This window comes from Perca flavescens, chromosome 15 (genome assembly GCF_004354835.1).
Source record: "Perca flavescens isolate YP-PL-M2 chromosome 15, PFLA_1.0, whole genome shotgun sequence".
In the NCBI taxonomy this organism is placed as follows: domain Eukaryota; kingdom Metazoa; phylum Chordata; class Actinopteri; order Perciformes; family Percidae; genus Perca; species Perca flavescens.
In genome coordinates this window covers 30,621,988-30,633,682 of record NC_041345.1, presented here as the reverse complement: position 1 = coordinate 30,633,682, position 11,695 = coordinate 30,621,988, and the positions used below count along the sequence as shown (strand labels likewise).

General features: G+C 43.9%; 1 pseudogene; it reads left to right on the top strand.

Annotated features, from left to right (window-relative positions):
• Positions 1-1,710: 1,710 nt before the first annotated feature.
• LOC114570222 (alpha-1-antitrypsin-like protein CM55-MS) overlaps positions 1,711-11,695 on the top strand; it is a 16,448-nt pseudogene continuing 6,463 nt past the window's right edge.

The window sequence follows — 11,695 nt, the reverse complement described above, 5'->3', positions numbered from 1 at the left end:
CACACACACACACACACACACACACACAAACACAAAACTTAGCTGTGCACAACCTCCTAGACCCAGACATGTTTCCCTCCATCCAAGTTGCCTTTACAGTGCCTGTGAGCAGCTGCTCTTGTGAAAGGTCCTTTAGTACGCTGCGTCCGCTTCACTCCTGGCTGCCTCAAACAATGGGGCAGAAAAAGGCTTCACAATCTTGCAGCCATGTTGATTCAAAATGACATACTGAAGCACCTAAGTCACAACATAGCGATAGACTGATTTGCCACCCTTAAAAACAGAAGGCATTCTTCGATGCTTCCACCCACGAAGTATAGACAATAAACCAAAAGAGACTGTTGACTGTGGTTTTGAACATTATTTCATTCTCAGTCTTCCTTTTTTTGAATACTGCCTTTCCGTTGTTGATTTATATCATACATTGTATACATCATTTGGCAGAATAAATCATCTTTAATTGAGAAACGCTCAAACTTGTGTTGTCAAATTTCCCTATGACCTTAAATTTCTGGTTCTTGGGTGATACTGTGTGCAAGTAAAATTAAACAGCGAAATGACACACTGATTGAACCAATGCACAGCGCAGTTACAGCAATTAATGTAATTAAAAAGCATTCTTTGGACAACTTATCTTATATAGGGAGGAATTAGATATAGTATGCTATTACTTTATCACACATTTACATGAGCAGACAGATAGTATTTAAGTCATTGCTTACAGAAGAACTCATCAGGAGCAAAGTCTGGCCTAAGTAAATTCCCCCATGCAGCTTTGATGTGTCTAAAAGCTAACGTTACAGTAACTTGTGTTGAACAGAGTAGAAATGGAAGAAGAGGATATGTCTGTCACTTTTTACTTGTTAACATCTTGGTTTCTTGACTGGTCGTTGACATAAGTGTAGCTCTAATACAGTAACAAAAGACGTGTGTGCAAAGATTATGCAAATGCGAGTTACAAATACCCTGGGGGCTAAGCCCCCCCTGTTTTTAAATCCTAGTGACGTCCCTGCTCATCCAGCCCAGTCTCATGGCAGTTTGTGAAATGGTTACGTTATTGAATCTATTGATTCACGAACAGGACACAATTATGTCGTTTTTTTTCGTGTGGCGATTACAAATTTTAATTTAATGTATTTAATACATTGGTTAGTCGGGGTGGTTAGTCGGGGGTGGTGGATGGGTCAAACAACACAGGACTTTCACCTGGGAGACCGGGGATCACAACCGGCATGTTGCAGTACCTTTCAGCGTTATTCTCTTTGTAACCACAACCGTCCCGCTGTTGTCAGCGTGTCCTGCGTGTGACAGTTCCTTTCCCAGTCTCTTCTTTTCCTAACTTCAACCATCCAATTGTTGTGGCGTTTCATGTCCCCGTTGTTGCGTGCCACAGAGACCGCAGATCGTGTCCCTGCGCCCGGGGATCGCGTCCCCGTGTCGCGGTCTGTCCAGTGGTTGTCGCCGGCGTGTGCCGTTTCATTTCCCCATTGTTGCATCCCCCAGAGAAGCCCAGCGTCATGGCAGTTCGTGAAATGGTAACGTTCGAAAATCGTGACCTGTACACGAAATAAACGAGAAAAGTGTCTCACGAAGTGGCGTGAGACAGAGTTGGCTAAGCCTAAGCCTTAAGAAAAAAAACTCCAGTACAGTCAGTTTCCTCATTAAAACAAACAATGAAGCTGAACATTTGAACTTTTGTCTTAGATCACAATGACGATGCGTGCGGCCGTGGGTCTCTGGGTCCTATCAGCGGTGATCTGCGTCGGCAGAGGCCATCACCATTTGGGTCACAGCATTGACAAGACCGTCCAAGACACCGTAGCGGACGGCAGCGCCAACAGCGTCTCCCTGGTGAACTAAGCAAACCAGGGAGTTTTCCTTCCGACTCTACAGGAAGTTAGCAGCTCACGCTGCCTCACAGGGAAAGAATATCTTCTTCTCTCCGGCTAGCGTGTCGACCGCCCTGGCTGCGCTGTCCGTGGGAGCGCAGGCAGGGTGGTGAACGCTTTTCAGTGGTCTGGGTTTCAACGGCTCCCTCCTGACTCAGACAGATGTGGACAAGGCCTTCCAGATGTTCCTCCAGAGGGCCAACGACACATCTCAGGAGGAGGCCAACGAAGGGACCGCCGTGTTCGTGGACAACAACTTCAAGCCGAAGCCGGATTTCCTGCAGACCCTGAAGCAGTCGTACTTCGCAGATGGGTTCAATGTGGACTTCGCCAAAACCAAAGAAAGTGCTGATACCATCAATAAGTACGTGCAGGAGAAGACCAACGGGAAGATTGACAAGCTGGTGGAACTCCTGGATCCAAACATAGTCATGTGTCTCATCAGCTACATCTATTACAAAGGTAAGAAGTTCCTGTGGGATGAGATCTAGTCAGTCTGTAATGATCTAATGTAATAATGTAAGATCTGTTTACATATTTTGAGGTTAAATTGAACGTATTAAACCAAAGGTTGTGTATTGTTTCTGCTCACTGTCTAACAGGAAAGTGGGCGACTCAGTTTGACCCTAGGCTCACCAAGCAGGGTGACTTCAACGTGGACGAAACACCAAGGTTCAGAGTTCCATTCTTAATTCAGAAAAAAATTTATTTGAGTCCCAGTAATTAACAGGGACATCATCAACATTCAGGGTTCAGCCTAAACCTAGTCCGTTGGGAATTCTTCATTAACGAAGTTACGCATATAAAGTATTTGTATATACAGCTCCTATGTTTACTTGTGTCTGACTCCTCTCTCGGTCAGTCTGCCGTTTCCTCTTTCTCTGTTCCTCCGACAATGCTTTCCTAGACGATAGTGTGAAAAACTCCATCGCTACCTTGCTAGCCGGTTCCTGAATGGGCATATGTGTGCAGTGCCCTGAAGCAATCCGTTACATGGCGAGACCTGATATCACGCGATACTTCCTGACGCCGAGGGAAGTTGCAAGGGTGGTTTTTCCGCTCACAGGCGCTAGGGAGGAGCGAGACGAGTTACCAAGGTAACTTAAGCTTAAAAACATGTTATGGGAATTTCCGCCTTTAATGACACAAAAGGGGAGGGGGGGGGGGACGACACGCAGGAAAACCATCACAGGTCGGATTCGAACCCTGGACCTTCTGCATTGGGGAATAAAGGTGCGCCTTCTCTACCAACTGAGCGAAATGGCCACACCCTTATTTGTTTATGACGTCTGCTGCTTTTTTCAACCCTTTTGCCATTTTTTTTGACAGAAAAAGGGCTGAATGGATTTGAGTCCCAGTCCAATTAAGCATCATCATTTGTTCTGTGTGTCTTCATGTTTAAATTGTCACCGTCCAGGTTCCAGCTGTGATGACGAATCAGGAGGACCATTTCCACACCTATCACGTCCACGAGCTGAAGACAACGGTCCTTCAGCTCCCCTTCAACAGCTCCTACTCCATGCTGCTGATGTTGCCTAACGTCATGGCAACACTGGAGAATGCCATCTCCCCGAACCACGTCAACAAATGGTTAAAGGCTATGGGACACAGGTTGGGACAATCTTAATTTATGCTTCTAATATGTGGAAGCTTTGACACTGAAAGTACCCAGCTTTGTCCTGTCTGATAGACTGACCTCCCTCAAAAAGTTCCCCCATAAGTAGTATGTTCCAGCATCATTCTGACCTATATGTAGGTGTCCAGTGTCAGCGCCCTCTAGTGGCCGTAGTAGTTCTGACGGGAGCAAAGCAGGAAGTAAGGTGAGGAAGTATAAGAGCGCCAAATGTCCTGGTAGCAAGATTACGAATCCCAGTGGGATTGGTAGATTGGTTGGGGTTTGGCATTTGACCTCGAGTGGTTAAGGTTAGGATAGCTGATTGGTCAGGGGATAGGACCTGAACAAATGGGGCTACGTTACCTTGCGTAAGCATGGACGCCTGGCCAATACTAGCTTTTGAAGGGCGGGTATTGGCGTGGCCGAAGTGGGAAAAAAATATTGCATCCTGGTAAGGAGGCAGGTTGGTGGATGGGTCAAACACACACAGGACAGAAACAGAGTTTAATTTAATAGTATTTGTCTGTAGTTGTTCATTGATTTGTAATTGTGTGGTCTTTGTTGTGCATCATCAATCTTTTACTATTTGTTTATGTGTCATTGAGTATCAAGAAAGGTGCCCATGAATAAAATGTATTATTATAGTTGTTTTAACTTTATATCAACTTAATTAAGTCAGGGTCCCTACAGAGATAGACCATTTTGTTAAAGAGTAAGATCCTTTTAGTTTAACATGAAACAGCCCTGAAATCACCTTCACCAAACTACACCAGACTCAATGTAAACAATCAGTACTTTTATCATCATAAAACACACTTCATTCAAAGTGGACAGAAACCAAATAAAACTATCAAAAGCCGTCTTGGTTCAAACTTTCCGCTGTGTCAACAATCACCACTCTGGTTTGCTTGAAATAAACCCTTAATTCATCCATTTACATGTGGAAATATGCTGGCTCTATACACGCTAAAAATACTGATTATTTACATGGAGTCTGGTAGATTTGGTGATGGTGATTTCGGGGCTGTTTCATGTTAAACTAAAAGGACCTTACTTTTTAACAAAAAGGTCTCTCTCTATAGGGATCCTTTCCATAATGTTGTCAGACACTTTGAATAATAATCTGAGTCTGTCAGCGGCAAAAACAGCATATCATTGTTTAGGGCTCTCATAGCCAAACGAAACTCGTGCCCTAGTCAGATTCAGTAAATGTTTGTCTTCTGCTGTTTGATTAGTTTGATTTCAGTAAAGACAAGAAGAGCATAATACAAAATATTACAAACTGCCATGTTTGAATTCATAACGTTTACAGAGGGTCGCCGTTTCGGTGGCGTTACCTTACAACACACTACACAGTGCTTGCTGAGACTGATCATTTGTATATGATTAGTTAAGGAGTATTATAAAATCCACTTCCTCTCACATATCACGGCAGTATGGCTGCACAAATTAAACCAGGCAACATCCTTTACTGTCAAACTGGGAAAACAACAAATACAACGGGATTACAAAGCCTAGTCTAAACATAACTGATGTGTGCATGTAATAAATCTCGTCTGATCTTATGTATTTTAGGCAACTTAATTAGCTACAGGGCCATACAGTGTAATGTAATAGAAGAATAACAAGAGCTTTTGACATCTTGACTTTTGCAGGCCAGAGTAGCTGGAGATATTAGCTGAAGCCTAAAAGTGGGGATATTGCCAGCCAAGAAAATCCTGAGATGTGCACAGGAGGAAGAGAAGGAGGGAAATGAAGAAGGAGAAGACAGTAAACTGGAGAGACCAGGCAGGTCAGAGCAGGAGAAGACCACAGAAGGAGATGCAGAAATGAGTGAAAGAGAAGAGGGAAAGGAAGAATTGACAGTGAGGGATGAAGAGGAGGCTGCAGCTTCAGAGAGAGGGACAGAGGCTGATCAGGAGGAGGCAGATGAAGATGACAGAGAGGAAGAGGAGGTTGCAGTTACCCCTGGACCATATGGTGGGTTTATATTCTCCTTCCATATAAATTGCAGTACAGTAACATAACATGTCGTGACATGACGTTTTTTCAGTTTTTGGCTTTTTCCATTCTGTTGTATATGTTATAGGGTTAGATATGTAAATATGTACATATACAACAACAGTTCACTCTTCTCAAGACACTTTACAGATAGAGTAGGTCTAGACCACACTCTTTAAATTACAAAGACCCAACAATTCTCCAAAGAGCAAGCATTTGGTGCAACAGTGGCGAGGAAAAACTTCCTTTTGGGCAGAAACATCAGACAGATCCAGGGTCTTGGTGGCCGCTGCCAGTTAGATACAGATGGATACAGATATACAGATATAGAGAATTATGATTCATAATAATGGTAATTATAGTAACAAAAAAAGATAATGGAACTATGACTAGAAATAATAGTTGTAGCAGTTTAGGGCATAGCAGGGCGTCGCGGGGCGTAGTAGGGCATAGCAGTTTACATATGGGGGTTCCCATGTACCGTCTTCCCTTGCCACCCTACCAAGATCTCTCGCTACCCCTTTGCCCCCCCATGTAAAATTTTCTAGATCCGCCACTGCGCTGGACATGGACGAGGCCGGAGCCGAGGCTTCAGCTGTCACAGGAATCTTCGTATTGGATGCCGTCTTGGACCCTGTCCCTGTGTTGAAGTTCAATCGTCCGTTCATGGTCATCATTACTGAACGTAACACAGAGAAAATCCTTCATGTGCAAGATTATCAACCCTACCGTCTGATGGATCATCACTTTGTGTTTGCTCAAGCACAGCTGTTGCATCTCAAATAAAGGAGTCAGAAAAAACCTTTTGTTTTGTTGTCTCTTGCTTTATTGAGAATTTAAACAGTTTTTATATAATGATATTTGAATGTAAAATTATGAAGGGTTAACATATGATCAACTTCCATAAGCATTTGGTATTCATTTATAACAGATCAGAATTTAAAAATACAATAGAGCTCAACTAACTTTTTGAACCGCTCTGGTTCTGGCAGCAGTGGCAGAAGTAGTAAAATCCTTTACTTAAAGGTGCTCTAAGCGATGTTGGGTGACGTTACTTCTTGTTGACATTCGAAGTATTGTCAAACAAAACGGAGACTAGCTCGCCCCTTCCTCCTCCTCATCCCGTCCCCTCCCCCTCCCTTCCGTGCTTCCACGCACTAACCCCCTCCCCCCCACAATCCCCACCCCCAAATCCTTCTTGTCGGTTATTGGCTGGAACACTGTATGTTATGTTTGGTGGTGCAGGTTGGCCAGTTTGTTTTTGTTGGCGTTTTCTTTACAGTGTGTTCAGGGGACAGGCAGCTAGCAGATAGCGAGGAGATGTTTTTTTACAGTGTGTTCAGGGGACAGGCAGCTAGCAGATAGTGAGGAGATGTTTTTTACATTGTGTTCAGGGGACAGGCAGCTAGCAGATAGTGAGGAGATGTTTGCTGTATGTGACAAAAAAATGTTGTAGCCTAAAAAAACGTGTGGCATCGCTTAGAGAACCTTTAAGTAAAAGTACTACTTCCACACTGTAAAAGTAAAAGTGCTGAATTGAAAATGTTACTTCAGTAAGTCTTGAAGTATCATCAGGAAAATGTACTTAAAGCATAAAAATTCTCACATTTTGGAAACTGGAAACAGTTGATTTCATACAGACTTGTGTCTTCTACAGGAGGAGCAGAAACTGCGTTTCACAACCTCACAGCTCGGGATCAGTCTAGCAGACACACACACACACACACACAAATGCGCGCACACATACACACACACACACACAGGTTTGCGGCATTATCTTTGTGGGGACCCGTCATTGACATAATGCATTCCTTAGCCCCTTACCCTAACCTTAACCATCACAACTGAATGCCTAACCTTAACCCTCACCCTAACCATAACCTAATTCTAACCCTAATCCTACAACCAAGTCTTAACCCTCAAACAGACCTTCAAAGCTGTCGGGACCCTACAGGTATACTGGACTCCCGCTTTTTGGACCCCACGAATATAGTTAAACAAGAACACATACACACACACACACACACACACACTAAGATAGGGTCGCTGGCAGCAACAGGATGTTTTCAGGATATTATCGACCTGTTTTTGAATAAATCTTTAGTATGAAGGAAGTCATTAGTAGAGTTATTGATTTTGATTTGTAACCTTTCTGCTCTGACCTTTGAGCCTGCAGACTGAAAACTAAAATCAACAGAGGAGAAATCAGTAACCAGCACCTGGCAACACCACAGAGGGAAAACGTTGGTACTCTGCCTGCAAATTAATCTTTCATATTTGTTACAGACATGCTAATTAAGAAAAGATAAACCGATATGGATGCACAGGTCAGCACAAAGACCAAAATACAGTCTCTAAAAACTACAGTGAGCAACTTGTATCTCTTATTACAGTTAGTGCCACATGTAATACTGATAGATAGTGTTTGAAATAGTTACTGCGGTTCAAATTCAAAATACTGGACAGACTCCAAGCTCACATTGGTTGCCAGGCTGAGACCGCAGCAACAATGCTGCTAGATGCTTATCTCACGTAGCCAGACGTTACTCCACAGCACAGCGGAGTAGCTAACGTTAGATGCTGGCTATATTGACAGTTATAAAAGCCCGTGCTCATTCGGAACTCTGTACCTAACTGACAGACACATTTCCTTGGCTTAGAATTACTGTAGGAACCGCAAAAATAACACTACTTTGCCGTTCTTTTCCACCCGACTGATTGGCTTAACACACACTTTATTGGTTTAGAATTACGGCAACAATCGCTAAACACACTGCAAACTCACGGTACTCTCTTCCCGATGTACAGCCCCCCTCTCTCGGCTTCAAATAACTCACTGTTGTCAGCTACGGATGCTGAACAGGCTACACATTGTAAACAGCCGTGGCCCGCTTGCCGGCTCCTCTGGTAACGTAGCAGTTAGCAGGGTTAGTATGGTGGCGTTAGCCAGGACCAGTCAGGATCACTTACTGGCTGTGTCTCAATTGTTTTTGCGAGTAACCAACTCAGCTACTCTAGCTATATAATTCAATGTGAGTACACAAATGTTGAAATTACATAAAATGCCTGTCCCTTGTAGCCGTGATAAATTAGCCTGAAGCTAATGCTTAGCTACCTTCAGGAGGAAATTAGCCAACTCAGCGTCCTTTTGGGCTCTAAGCTGTCTCCATCTTTCCAATACATATTTAACCGGGGTTTGTTATGTCTCTGGTCACAAAACTGCTAAAACATGCCATTTCTTTTAGGTCGGGTAGAATCTATCTACATTGATCCTGTTTGTTTGTTTGCTGCTTTCATGGCTGTACTAACGCTACAGCTGTAGCGCGCTGGGTTTAATATTTTACAGGTATATCTGGCAACCCGGCCTGGCTGTCAAACTGGGCAGATGATAACAACACACAGGCCAAAACACAAACAGAAATTCCGTAATGGAACGGAAATTTCAAAAGGAGAAAATACTGGCATTAGCATAGTTGTCATCACCTTAGCATGTTTCCTTAATATCTTATGACGCATGGGGGACATTTTTGGATTTATTACAGTAAATATATTACATATTGGAACTTTACGATGTCGTATTATGTCTGTACAGTCATGTGTGTCCTTCTTTTATGTCCTAAGATGCTTATGATCTTATGTTGATGTTTTTATGTTGATTTTAGAATGGGTTTTCTGCAATGTTTGATTTGTGAGGCAACAGATTGCAGCATTATGCCCAAGCCTAACTTCCCCTCGGGGACAATGAAGTGTATTGTATTCTAAACTATATATTTGTGTTTTTAGATTTATATCTTCAGCAGAAAGAGAGGTTTTATGAGAGCCGGCTCCAGCGGTTCTGTGTTAAACGAGCCGAGTGAAACATCCCGTCTGTGGTTTGAGTTCCTGCTCACGTCGAGCGAGGCGGTCAATAAACTGAAAACCAAATCACGCTTCAGGTTCACACTGCAGGTCATTCACAGTCAGCAGGTGTCAGAGGGTGGGTGGAGGGGGGAGAGGCTGCTGCAGACAGGAGCATGGTGGTGGCTAGAAGGGGGGCGGGTCTTCTAGTGCTCCAGCAACCGAATGGTTGATTTGGGTCAAAAGCCCCGAATCTTTTAGGGTTTTTAAATTAACTTCAGCTTTGTGTCATTTCCCCCTCAAAGAAGCGCCAAAAAAGCCCAAAACCATTGAAAAAAACCCAAAAAACAATAAAAATGTAAAAAACAAAAAAGTAGAAAAATAACACAAAAACTTCAACAAAAAACACTTTAAAAAAATGAGCGAAAAACACAAAAAGTCGATAAAAAAAGCACCAAAGAACCTTTGAAAAAGAAGTACCAAAATCTTTAGGAAAAACATCAAAAGCATTGAAAAAAATCATCAAAAAAAACACATGATGGAGACACCTGGAGAGGCGTGATTGGGAGGAACGGCCTCCCTGATCTAAACCAGAGTGGTTGTTTGTTGTTGGACTTCTGTGCTAGTCATGGATTGTCTATAACGAACACCATGTTCGAACATAGGGATGCTCATAAGTGTACCTGGTACCAGAGCACCCTAGGCCGAAGGTCAATGATCGATTTCATAATCGTTTCCTCTGATCTGAGGCCTTATGTTTTGGACACTAGGGTGAAGAGAGGGGCAGAGCTGTCAACCGATCACCATCTGGTGGTGAGTTGGGTCAGGGGGTGGGGGAAGACTCTGGACAGACCTGGTAAGCCCAAACGTGTAAATTGGGAACGTCTGGAGGAGGCCCCTGTCCGACAGACTTTCAACTCACACCTCCGGCGGAGCTTTTTGTGCATCCCTGTGGAGGCTGGGGGCATAGAACCCGAGTGGACAATGTTCAAAGTTTCCATTGCTGAAGCTGCGGCGAGGAGCTGTGGTCTTAGGGTCTTAGGTGCCTCAAGGGGCGGTAACCCACAAACACCGTGGTGGACACCGGTGGTCAGGGAAGCCGTCCGACTGAAGAAGGAGTCTTTCCGGGATATGTTATCCCGGAGGACTCCGGAGGCAGTTGCAGGGTACCGAAGGGCCCGAAGGGCTGCAGCCTCTCTGCCGGTCTCTACTCAGGGCCATCCAATCTCTGTATGACCAAAGTGAGAGCTGTGTCCGGGTAAAAAACATCTCCTCACTATCCGCTAGCTGCCTGTCCCCTGAACACACTATAAAAAACATCTCCTCACTATCTGCTAGCTGCCTGTCCCCTGAACACACTGTAAAAAACATCTCCTCACTATCTGCTAGCTGCCTGTCCCCAGAACACACTGTAAAAAAACATCTCCTCACTATCAGCTAGCTGCCTGTCCCCTGAACACACTGTAAAAAAACATCTCCTCACTATCCGCTAGCTGCCTGTCCCCTGAACACACTATAAAAAAACATCTCCTCACTATCTGCTAGCTGCCTGTCCCCTGAACACACTGTAAAAAACATCTCCTCACTATCTGCTAGCTGCCTGTCCCCAGAACACACTGTAAAAAAACATCTCCTCACTATCTGCTAGCTGTCTGTAAAAAAACAACGAGGTCTCTGTAGACAGCCCAGGCTCCACAAACGCCAACAAAAACAAAGTGCGCCAACCTGCACCACCAAACATAACAAACAGTGTTCCAGCCAATAACCGACAAGAAGGAGTCGGGGGTGGGGGTTGGGGTGGTTAGTGCACAGAAGGGAGAGGGGGGGAAGGGATGAGGAAGGAGGGGCGAGTTAGTCTCGTTTTGTTTGACAATACAATGACGAAGTAACGTCACCCAACATCGCTTAGAGCACCTTGAATTAATTCAAGATAATAATCAATAGACTATGAGAGCCCGAATGTGTCCGAGTGGGGCTAGCCCCTCACGGATTTGACGGCCAGTGGGGCTGACGGCCCGTAGCCCTACGACAGCGTCATTTCATATCTCAGATATGACAAAAAACGTCGCAAAATCGCCCAAAATGTTAGGAAAAAAAGTGTCCCAAAACCACGTTTATGCATTTTGAAGTGAAAACTAAAATACAAATGTGAATCCCGTTCTACGGACAATTTCTGTTAAAATAGACACACAGCTGTTACTACACAGTTGTTTTTTAGAGTGACAAAGTGGATGAAGCACCCCCAAATATTCACTAACGTTAAACATTATGTTTTTGTTGTTCCTGATCATTTACATGCTTATCTAAATTAACGATGGATGTATTCAGACAACCAAGAAGATGTAATTATTAT